The sequence below is a fragment of the Papilio polytes genome, unplaced genomic scaffold (genome assembly GCF_000836215.1).
Source record: "Papilio polytes unplaced genomic scaffold, Ppol_1.0 DF823901.1, whole genome shotgun sequence".
Classification (NCBI taxonomy): Eukaryota; Metazoa; Arthropoda; class Insecta; order Lepidoptera; family Papilionidae; genus Papilio; species Papilio polytes.
In genome coordinates, this window is record NW_013525303.1 from 248,999 (window position 1) to 260,496 (window position 11,498).

Sequence of the window (11,498 nt, forward strand, 5' to 3'; positions counted from 1 at the left end):
CTTACATTCTGTGTACTCCTTGAGTTCAAGAAGAAAACATTCATATGGAACAATAGTGGCAAAGAATATGTGTTTGGTATCTTTGCTGTCACATCCATACTCTTCCTGTTGATGGTCCGTTTATTGAAGTTTTATGAGATTGAATTCGTAATCGATCGAGTCTTTTTACTGACTCACAGAACCCAAGCTCTGGTTTTATGTTCGATTTTTTACCATTTTACAGGTCAATGTCCTGATCCCCAGGTATAAAAACTCGTCTTCCCATGTTAGACAAATTGCAGTTTGCACTGCCCAAACAAGAAACAAGTAGGCCCTCTTTACGATGGTGTAAATCTGGCTGGAAAAATATAAAAGCAATAAAATAATCCGGTTAAGGCGAAAAAAACAGGCCGGGTACAATGTCAATTTTTGATTTTTGCTACACATGTTTGGAATGACAGCGAATTACACAATGTACAACTAAACACGCACATTTCTAGCACAATAGATTCAAAACCTTTATTCGTAACTTGTCGAGTTCTAAGAAATATCGCTTAAATTGTAATAAACAAGATGACGTCATAGGGAGGCAATATCTTTCCTGACACAAGACGGAGAACAAGAAAGTAAATGTCTTTACTACCAGAAAGTTTTGAGAAAGCTTATCTTGTGTTGGATATTTCTTGATAAGTAATAACTTGTTCCCATAAAGCTAGCTTTTACGATTGCCGCAATATTCCGTGTAGTGATCTTGTTCTACAAATAAACAGAAATGCTCTCCGTCATAAGGAAGAACGGATTGCATTTCCCCAGACAAAACACAGAATACTTCCTCCGTAATTACAGCTATGAAATGCAACGCCATGAATTACAACCGCTACTCTAAAACATACCATACGTCTATAAAATAAGACATAAAATCCCAAAACTACGCCATAAAAATAATTCACGTAAGCCAGCGTAAAAGTCGTTCACAGACAGGGGGTAAACAGGCGACGTGGAGGCGAACGGAGGTTTGAAAGCGGGGGGTTTTAACGCGCCTCTGGAAGTTTCACGCAACGGAACGTCGCGCTTTTTATGCAAACGATGCTCGATTGATATGTCGTAATTAAAAATGTTGGAAAACTTTAGATGGATAAGACTACACACTTTCAAAATTATTTTTTATTCACGCAATCTTAGGCTTAAGGATTTGGACTAGAAAAGGTTACCATTCTTAACCGTAATCAAATGTATATAAAGCTTTATCTCGTAAAAGTAAAATAAATGTTTGCTTAGGTATTTAACGAGACTAATATTGAAACAATAACCTTATAGAATATGAGCTGTCGCCCGCAAACTTCGTTAGCGCAAATTTGGACGTTACGCTGTTTTGACAGCGCCGAATTGAAAAAAAAAGTAGCCTATAATATGCCCGTCTATGTCAGCTACCCTCCAGCGAAAGTCCGATCGAAATCGGCCCAGCCGTTTCGGAGATTACCCGTCACAAACGTGGCTTGCTGACAGACAGACAAAAAAAAATTAAAATGCGATTTTCGTTATCAGCAACTCAAATACATCATCTTCCCGAAATCTGGAAATTTTCTTGTGATATTATAAGATACTCCAATTTTATTATAGGTATAGATAGACGATGCTATTACGTTGGGACCATTTAAGTTTGATCGATGCGGTAGCCGGGAAGGCGCCACTGTCGACTCAATTCCTTGCACCATTAAGTTAACGTGATACTAAGGGTGGCGGAATGGGGACTGACGACATTATGAAAACTTACGTGAAACCATTAGTAAGGGGAGTTGATATTTTGTTACGGTTTTATGTGATTTCTTTGTGTTTAATTTAGATTTTTTTTAATATATATCTTTTTCGAGAATCTGTATGTTTTCATTTCGCGAACTCTAGCACGAAAACCCTTGTACCATTCGCATATCGTATAGTTGTATATAACCGTTATGTATTTAGTTATTTAACGTCTGAAGTTTGCGGGATGTCATGATGATCATTAAATTTGCACGCAGAGAGGGCACCTCAGCGCTTCTAGTATTAAAATTTTACACCGCCTCACCGCAAGTGTGTCTAGTTATAAATGTTTACTATTACTACAGAATTAAGAACCCTTTACATATGTGTGTATTGTAATGACGGTCTAGGATTCGATTTAAATTTTTGTAATATTTTTTTTAAGTTAGAGGAACTATTGAATTTTCAAATGATTTGATTTACGCGTTTCCCGTACATTGTATTTAAACTAGTTGGTGCTCGGTACTTTGCCCGCGTGAAATTATAAAAATGTAAAGATATAGCCTAGTTTAATACAAAAGTGGAAATGACGTCACTATCAATTACAAATCGATATATCCCGGGCCGCGCGGGGGGTATCGATTCTAGCTCCGCGCCGGGTGCCATGCACTGAGCGACCTGCGGAGTTCCGGGAATATTCTGACCTGACCTTCCTTATCACAACTAGATAACTACACAATAGACAGGAAGCAACGCTCCTTCTGTTATTTATAAAAAAAATATTCGATTGTTAAATCATTTTTGTATTATCCATTTGTGTTTAATAAAACAATACATAGAACATATAAATATAAAATGCTACATCTACTCGTATACTTATAACTAATATTATAAAAAGAGAAGATTTGTAATTTTGTATGTATTCAAATAACTCAAAAAATACTGAACCTATGTCAAAAAATTTCACTATTAAAAGCTACGTTATCACTGAGTAACATAGGCGATTTTTTTAATTCTATGTTGACGAAGTAATCACCAACTAGTTCAAATGCAATGTAAGGGATACAATAAGTTTGTACAAGCTGAAGGAAATCTTGCCAAGAACTAGTCTTGGTATCGTTAATCTGGCGTCTCGACCGGAAGGATACGGAGCGGACACGGAATCTAGATAAAGTTTTCGGATAACAAGTGCCTCCGTATTTATTAAAATTAATAAGTAATCTTATATCTATGCTTCTATACTATTATAATAAAGCGTAAACACACACTTCTTTGTTGCCTAAGATGTCAGCAATTACAGCATGTTTTTAAATATATTTTTTTTATAAAAAGCTTTACACTTACGTCACGCTTTCACGCCATTAAACTTAGGGGGAAATATTTTGCATAGAAACTCTAATGTGGGAAAGAGACCATAAGTTGCTGCCAACATCAAGGAAACAAGATTGCCAAGGTGTGTCATATCGTGTCATTTAGACATTTGCTATTGTTAATTTAATAAATGTGAATAATAAAATAAAATTTTCATATTTTGATGCGGATGAAGGCGCACGGGAACAGCTAGTTATAAATATGAATGAAGAGGAATATTCTAGAATTGAAATTTCTAGACAGTTTCTGTTTTAATACAATACATGTAGAGTTCAATTGGATTTTAAAAGAAAAAAAATAATGTTAGTTACTTAGTTATAGTTTCGGCTGAAAAATCAATTTCGGTCAAAGATTAGTTATTACCAAAAAGGTGCATGCATATGATACGGTGTTGGTTTCTTTCAACATAATAGTATTGTAATTGTATATGTATTTTTGTATGAATTCGATTCACGTAACAACTACGGGGCCTATATTAGAAATTCTTTCACCATTAATAAGGTAATATATCTGTGAGTAGTATAGACTATATTTTTTATTTCACCCGTACGAAGTCGCGAGAAAAATCTAGTATCCGATAACAAGCGTATACAACATAAGCAACAAGGTTTCAAACAGCAATGTAAGCGGTTGTACACAGTTACGAGTACAACAGGTAGCCGAGGTGGCAGTGAACTTTGTAATTGATTCGTGAGCTGGCAACGAGCCAAGCCACCTCACTATCTACTAATACTGAGACGAGGTATTGCTATAGGCAAAGGTTTTTACATAACAATATGATTTCCTTCTATATATTCAAAATAAGTTAGTTCAGCTAACTGTATCGTAGCAACTATATATGTTCCAAGTGAGGTCCATTTGCAATGTTGTACACTACTCCAACGGGATAGACAGTGTTTACTGATTGGCTTATTAGTAAGCCAGCGCGTACCATCAAACCAGATCACCACTTAACATCAGATGGGATCGAGGTCAATCACTAGTTTATCAAAAAAAACATCTTCCCTTAGTAATCAATGAGTTCGTTTGCCGTATCGTAATATAGGTGCAACAGACTTAAGTTTTTTACAATGTAGTCCTAGTACTACAGTGTTGTTCTATGACCAGTATAAAATACATCAGGGGTAGCGAACCATGTCAATGTGCCATTTTATTAAAGAAATGTTTAACGCGGTCAGACGAGCCGTCAAAAAATGTTGACTATCTGATTATTGGGTAGATTACATAAATAAAATAGGGATAATTTCGCATTCGATCCTCATGTATTAACTAATATTGTCAGTGACATGTTCAAAATATTTCGCGTGCCATTGGTTTGCCAGCCCTGCAATAGATGTAGAAACCTACGTTAGTACCTTGCGTGTGTGATTGTCGTGGGACTAGCGTGGTGACCGCTTCTCTTATATTATTGTTTGCAGCGATTTTCATTGTCTATAAATAGAAGCGCTTGGCACACAATACGTTTGATAAAAAAGAGAAAAACACCCGACTAGATAAACAAGTTAATTATATGTATTTGTGTTATTTATGGAAAAAAAGTTATGTGTAACTGATTGATTTTCAATTTATAAGTAGTAGTTGCTCGCGACTTCTTCCGCGTGGTATTAAAAAAACAATAAAAAAGCCCATGGCACTCCCGTATTAGCTTTTTAATGGTAAAGGAATTTTTGAAATCTGCCCAGTAGTTTTTGATTAATTTCAATACATAAAAATATACAAATATTTTCTCTTTGTTATATAACTAGCTTTCGCCCGCGACTTCTGCGTAGGATTAAAAAAAAAAGTGAGTAGCCTCTGTGATCTTTCAGAGTATTCTCTACATCTATGCCAAATTTCATCGAGATCCGTTCAACACTTTATGCTACAAACTCTAACAAACATTCATCCATCTAAACTTAGTAAGATTATTATCAGATAAATATAGGCCTCCTGTAAAGTGCATTTTTGATTTCGTCTGCAGTCTTCTTGCAGTTGTTTTATCCAAATCGATTTTGATTTTTATCTTGTTTGCATTGTATGGCTTATCCTAATGGGTCGTCCATCATTGTTTAAATCGCGACGTATGCTACAAAGAGAGCCGCGCTATGATGACAATACAACGTACAGACAGACAATCGTATTGTGTGTTAATGTAGTTGCAATTTGGCTTGGCTTTGAATCGCGGAATATTTATGTTGGGATACAACACTCTGTTTACAGTAGTACATCTAACTAATATAAAGAGAAAAGAGTTATATTTTGTATCTATTTAAATAAGTCAAAAACTACTTGGTATATCAAGAATTCTTTCACCATTAGAAAGCTACGGTATCAGTGAGTAACGTGGGTTTTTTTTATTTTTTAATTTCACGCGGATGAAGTCGCGTGCAACAGCTTCTAGTGTTATTGTACTTTTTGGTTAGCTTTTTGATCTATGTAATAAACAGGGTATACTACTGTGGAAATCCTAAGCTCCTTATTTGATAAATGTTTCCGTCTACCCCAAAATGGATTAAATGTGTAATTCCCAACCATCTCTTGCACAGTACATCCGTATAAAGTAACGTTAATTCATCTATTTAGTATACATCGACATTGTCGGACAATGGACAATGTCCCGGCTTGCATTCTAATACCAATTGACTGTTGAATAGTTTCCGCTACAACTATACAAGCATACGAGCGGGCGCACACCTTTGACTAAACTATACCACAACTGTGGTGCGATTGTCGATTATTTCGCAATACAACTGTTTAGTCGCACAACTAAAAACCGAGTAATGTCTTCATGTACTAAGCTCACTGAGAGAAACAGTTGTGCGATTTAGTCAAAGGTGAGCGCACTTTTAGCTTAATTAGCATTTTATAAAAGCACACAGAATAGCTTTTCTAAAGCTGTAAAACAAGCTATCGATCGTAGCTTTAAATTTGTTCGCGCTACAATTAACGTGCCTCAAAACTATGACGAAACTATTTACTAGCCGAAAATGACACAGAGCAATGATATGTAGAGTCTCTATATTTTAATGTTTGTTTTTAATATTGGTCAATTTAATAGTATTTTTTGTACCATTTTAAGGTCTACACTTGTAGTATGATCGGTAATAATGAGGTAATTTTGATTTAACTGTAGGTTTGTCAGACGAATGGGTGTAGAAATGAAAAAAAAATGTCACATAATTATTATTAAATAGAAAGTATTAAGAAAATGATATATGAGAGCGTAGAGAAAAGTCTTTTTTATTGTATTCGATGTACTGTTGTATTACTTGTTGTGTCTGTCGGTTAGTTAGTCTGTGCGGAGGTCGCTGCCCCGCCAGGTGTAAAAGAAAACCTTTGTGGGTGCTATGAGCAAAGTTCTCAATCAAATACTTAGCTCTTTAGAATGGTTCATTATTGTTTTATACTAAAATGTATCTTCACGACTGCGTAATAGAATGGAGTAGGTGTATTTAATACGTTATTTTAAGGCTTCGTTGGCTTTGTTTTGTAACGGAAGTGAGGCAGGAAGTTCGGGTCGATGACTTCCACTTTTATTGCCTTTGTTTTGATGGACGTTGACAGTTAAATAGTATTTAGTAAGCTATACTATAAAATATTACAGAAACATCTATACAAAAGATGTTTCCATTATTTTTGAAGAGATTTTAGAATGAAAGAGAAGCCTAGAACATGTGAATAAATCATCTTCCCGATTAATCTGTATCTATACTAATATTACAAAGGGCAAATATTTGTATTTTTGTATGTATTTGATTCACGTAAAAACTACTGGGCCGATTTTAAAAATTCTTTCAACATAAGAAAGGCAATTTGTCTGTGAGTAACATAGGCTGTATTATAGATTTTTTTTGCTCGAAGTCGCGGGTAAAAGCTTGTTACAAATATCATGGATACGTTAAATGTATGAGATGTCGTATCCAGGTCAGTTCACATGGCATTAGGAGCTGATTGTTATGCGGCCTTCGTACAAGACTGCAGAATATAATTTATAGCTTTATCTCTACCTGAGATTGACTCATCGCTATTTTTACATTTCTATCTATTAATAAGATTCAAATTAAATTCTTAATTGATGGATAATTGCTATTAAATAAATAAAAAAACAGTTTTAAGTCTTAATGGCCAGCTGTAATTATTAATTAGATTTGATTGTGTTTTGTTAAATTAAAAAATCAACACTTTCATCACGTTCGTTACTGGGAAATTTTTGATATAAGATACCTAAGTTTTCTTGTAAAACTTAATAAAGTCGAAAGGGACTTTTCAATGAAGCCCGTGTACTTGTGCATGTTAATTGAGACCGTGACGTCATCCGTAACGCGTAAAAAGAAGCGGAGTGTGTCGATACAAGGACCCGGGCAATTTTTATGATAGTGGAATACGGCGAATTAACGCGACTATACTACTCGTATGCATTGTGGTAATACCGATTATGATTTAATTTGTTACTAATGTCCGATCTATATTATTTAAATATCTATGGTCTTAGTTTATCGATCAAATAAACCCTCTAACTTCAGGGGTTGTGCACTTGTGGAATGCAAGTGGCTTATCATGTTGTTAATGACATCGTTATCGAATGCTCTGAGTTTAACAACCGTGATCGTATTATTGCAGTACTTTGAAGGAAATTTAAGGGTACTCCCAACCCTTTTTCCTAAATTAAAGGGTTGGTTTTCAATCTATGTTAACTGTGTTAGAAATAGAAATCCTCTATCTTAAGTTAGAAAGTCAATGATGTACGGTGGGAGGAAATAAAGTGGAAGCTATATGTGTAACTGAAGCTTTTCGACGAATAATGTTTTGAAATCTCAAGTTTAGATATAAATTCGACTAGTGTTTTAAATAGATTAGTAGTTTTCTTGTTAATCTTATGTCTATTGTGTTGGTAGAGCTTTCAACGTGAAAGTTGATTTCAATTGGCGTTGCAGAGAAGCGTTATCTGAGAAAGTGGTATGTTGTGTCGTCTTTGTAAGCCTGTGAATGATTTATTGTACGGTTCTAATATACTTCTAGAATATATGTACATATTAACTTTCGCCTGCGACTCCGTCTGCGTGAAATTAAAATTATTGTATTGTATTAAAATCCATCTATCTAAACTTTCGCATTTATAATGTTATATATGATTAGATTAATCTCCCGTTTTTACACATCTGTACTATTATAATAAAGGGTAAACACATACTTCTTTGTTGCCTAAGATGTCAGCAATTACAGCATATTTTTGAATAGTTCCTTTTTTAATAAGAAGCCCTACATTTACATCACGCTTAAGGCTATCTATTTTCACGCCATTAAACTTAGGGGGTCAATATTTTGGATAAAAACCCTAATATGGGAAAGAGACCATAAGTTGGTGCCAATATCAAGGAAGAAAGGTTGCCATGGTTTGTTAACATGTCATGTCATTTTGACATTTGCTATTGATAATTGGACACATATAAATAAAATAAAAAATTATGCGGATGAAGTCGCACGGGAACAGCTAGTTGTCTATAAAGACTTAATTAGTACTCTGCAGTTGTAAAATCACTAACCGTGCAATTTTACTGCCAACAAGACAATATGATGATAGTGTTTTATACTTATGAGTGTTACAACAGTGGCAACCCACAAGTTATGTTGACAATAAACATCAATAGTACTGTAATTTCCGCAGTCAATGCAGTATTGTTTACGTAGCTGGATGGAGTCCGAGCTTAGGTTTAATTAAAAACGAATTAATTATGTCGCACCTACTGACCTAGATCGCATTACAAACCACACCTACACAGTTTAATTTAGTAACAAAAGGAAACTCATTTGTTTTCCCTAAAATACCCTTATTAAAAACACCATTTAGTAATTAATATCTTGCTCTTAAGTTATTTATTAGTCACTAGCTGTTGCTCGCGACTTCGTCCACGTGGGATTAATGAAATTTTAAAAAATAGCCTATGTTGCTCAGAGATAACGTAGCTTTTAAATGGTGCAAAAATTTGAAATCGACCCAGTAGTCTTTGAGTTATTTCAATACATATAAAAATCCAAAAATTCAAATCTTTCCTCGTTATAAAATTAGTGTGGATAATAAGGTTATAATCTGGTAGACAATACGGATACGGTTATTTTTGCTATAAAAATGTAATAATTTTCGTACACATGAATACCTATGTACCTTAAGTGCTGCGGAATTGCTTGAGGCAAAAAATAATCTACCATCTACATGACTATAGAAATACCAGATATAAAAAGCTTCGCGTGCTTTGAAATAGCGTTGTGAAATAGTTCGATTCCAGCACGAAATGGTTACCCGAAAAGCAGTTATTTGCCCATAACCCCACGCAGGTAGGACCTAGGCGATATTGCGTGTTGCTTTACCCTGGGCTCCTCCCCCGCCTTCCCTGTTCCCCTGATGGGCTGTTGACACGACATCCAACAATTTCACCTTACGTAGAACTATTTAAAACACTGTAATGGGGTTTTTTAACAGTTAATTTAAAATTTAAGTAAGCGTTCAGTGACCGTATGAGAGTGGAGGGGGTAAGTGGGCGTGGCGCGTGAACCAGAGTTTACGTTAGGCTTTGCAGCGCGTAATTACGTTGGTTGTGTTTAGTAATTTGTTATGATTGGACGTGTATATAAGAAAGCTAGGTTTTTTAAACAACATAGTTAATCATTTACGTTCAACAATGTTAACAATTATGTTGTCTTATTGGCATATAAACAATTCGTAATTAAAAAAATAAAATAAATCATCTGTTGCCTTTAGGCAGTCACACTATCGCCATCTCGTAGCAAACAAGTTGTTTGTAAGCGTGTGAAAGGCTCGCGTGTTTGCGGTGAAGTCTGAATAATACATCAGTCTGTCTGTCCACACACTTCAGTTACGGTGGGTGTAAATAGTTTTCAGCCAAACAAGAAACTAACATACACAAGAACTATGAAACTTGGGTATTCACACACAGGAACATCTAGATATAGGCGATTGAGAATTGAATTCACTCTTCCAAACTAAATAGTGGTTTCATTCAGATGTTCGTGCAAATGAGAGGGCCTATTCTGTTGTATAGATTGTAAAAACTTTAAAGTGAATTTACATAAAAAGTACACAAATCAATTTCCTGCAATTTCGGTTGTATATCAAGAACAGTTCTCTATTCCTGCGCTCAGCTCTTATACGTAAAGATGTCTTTTCCTGCGCCAGTGTGCTCACCGCAGGGCATGAGTCAGTGGGCAGGAATGCTGATTGCGTAGCGGTCACAGGAAGCAGTTTTTTTAGCAACGGTCACGCTGCCCGTAATAAGCCGTTTACGTTTAATTCAAATTTGTTGGTGTTGATGTGTTGCTTAAGCCTGTCATGATTACTTACTTGACAAGCTGCTTTTTGAGGGTGTTATTTAATTAATAAATTACATTAGTGTTGGTGATATAGATTTTATATTGAAAACTAAACTTATGTATATCAATAACTTGTGTATCTTTTCATTTTCTCTTTGTTTTTCCAACTATTCGATCACGATTAAATTTACCATAGATATATGGTAGTACATAGACATGAACAAATAAGCTACTTAAGTTTTTTTCGCGCGGACAAAAGCTAGCGATATTTCGTCTACGTAGCCATTAACAAAAGTCTAATTATAACAAGTTAATATTCGATAATGAACGCTAAGTGTGTGACGTCACCAGGCTGTGGTCATCGACTATTAATAAATTATAAGTAATTGCTTTATTGCTCCCGGCACGTAATCGTGACGTGACCTCAGCGAGGTCTCTGATAATTACTGGCCAAATGACTAATAGATTAAAAATGTAACAATTTTTATAACAAAATTACATTAGCTTTAAAATTTGAATACTGGCTATGTACCTAACATTGCATATATAAATTCGTTATATTTTGAAATATCGTAGTATAGGGATGAAAGAATGTTTTTCGTTTATATCAATACTATTATAATAAAGCGTAAACACACACTTCTTTGTTGCCTAGGATTTCAGCAATTACAGCATATTTTTGAATAATGCTTTTTTTAAATAAAAAGCCCTACACTTGGGTCAAGCTTTAGGCTATATATTTACACGGCATTAAACTTAGGTATAACTATTTTGGATAAAAACCCTAATGTGGGAAAGAGACTATATACGTTGCTGCCAACATCAAGGAAGCAAAATTCCCATGCTTTGTCATCATGTCATGTCTGTCATTTTGACATTTGCAATTGAGAATTTGACAGATGTAAACAATAAAATATAGTTTTTATAATTTCATGCGGATGAAGCCACACGGGACAGCTAGTCTCGGCATCAAATCGGATAGAAATTTCTATTCTTAATATCAAAATCCTTCCAAAACTTTATAATAAATAATAGCAATTTGTAACAAGAAGAAATCAATTTGATTTACACTTAAGTAGTCTTGTTTTGTTCATGGAAATTGG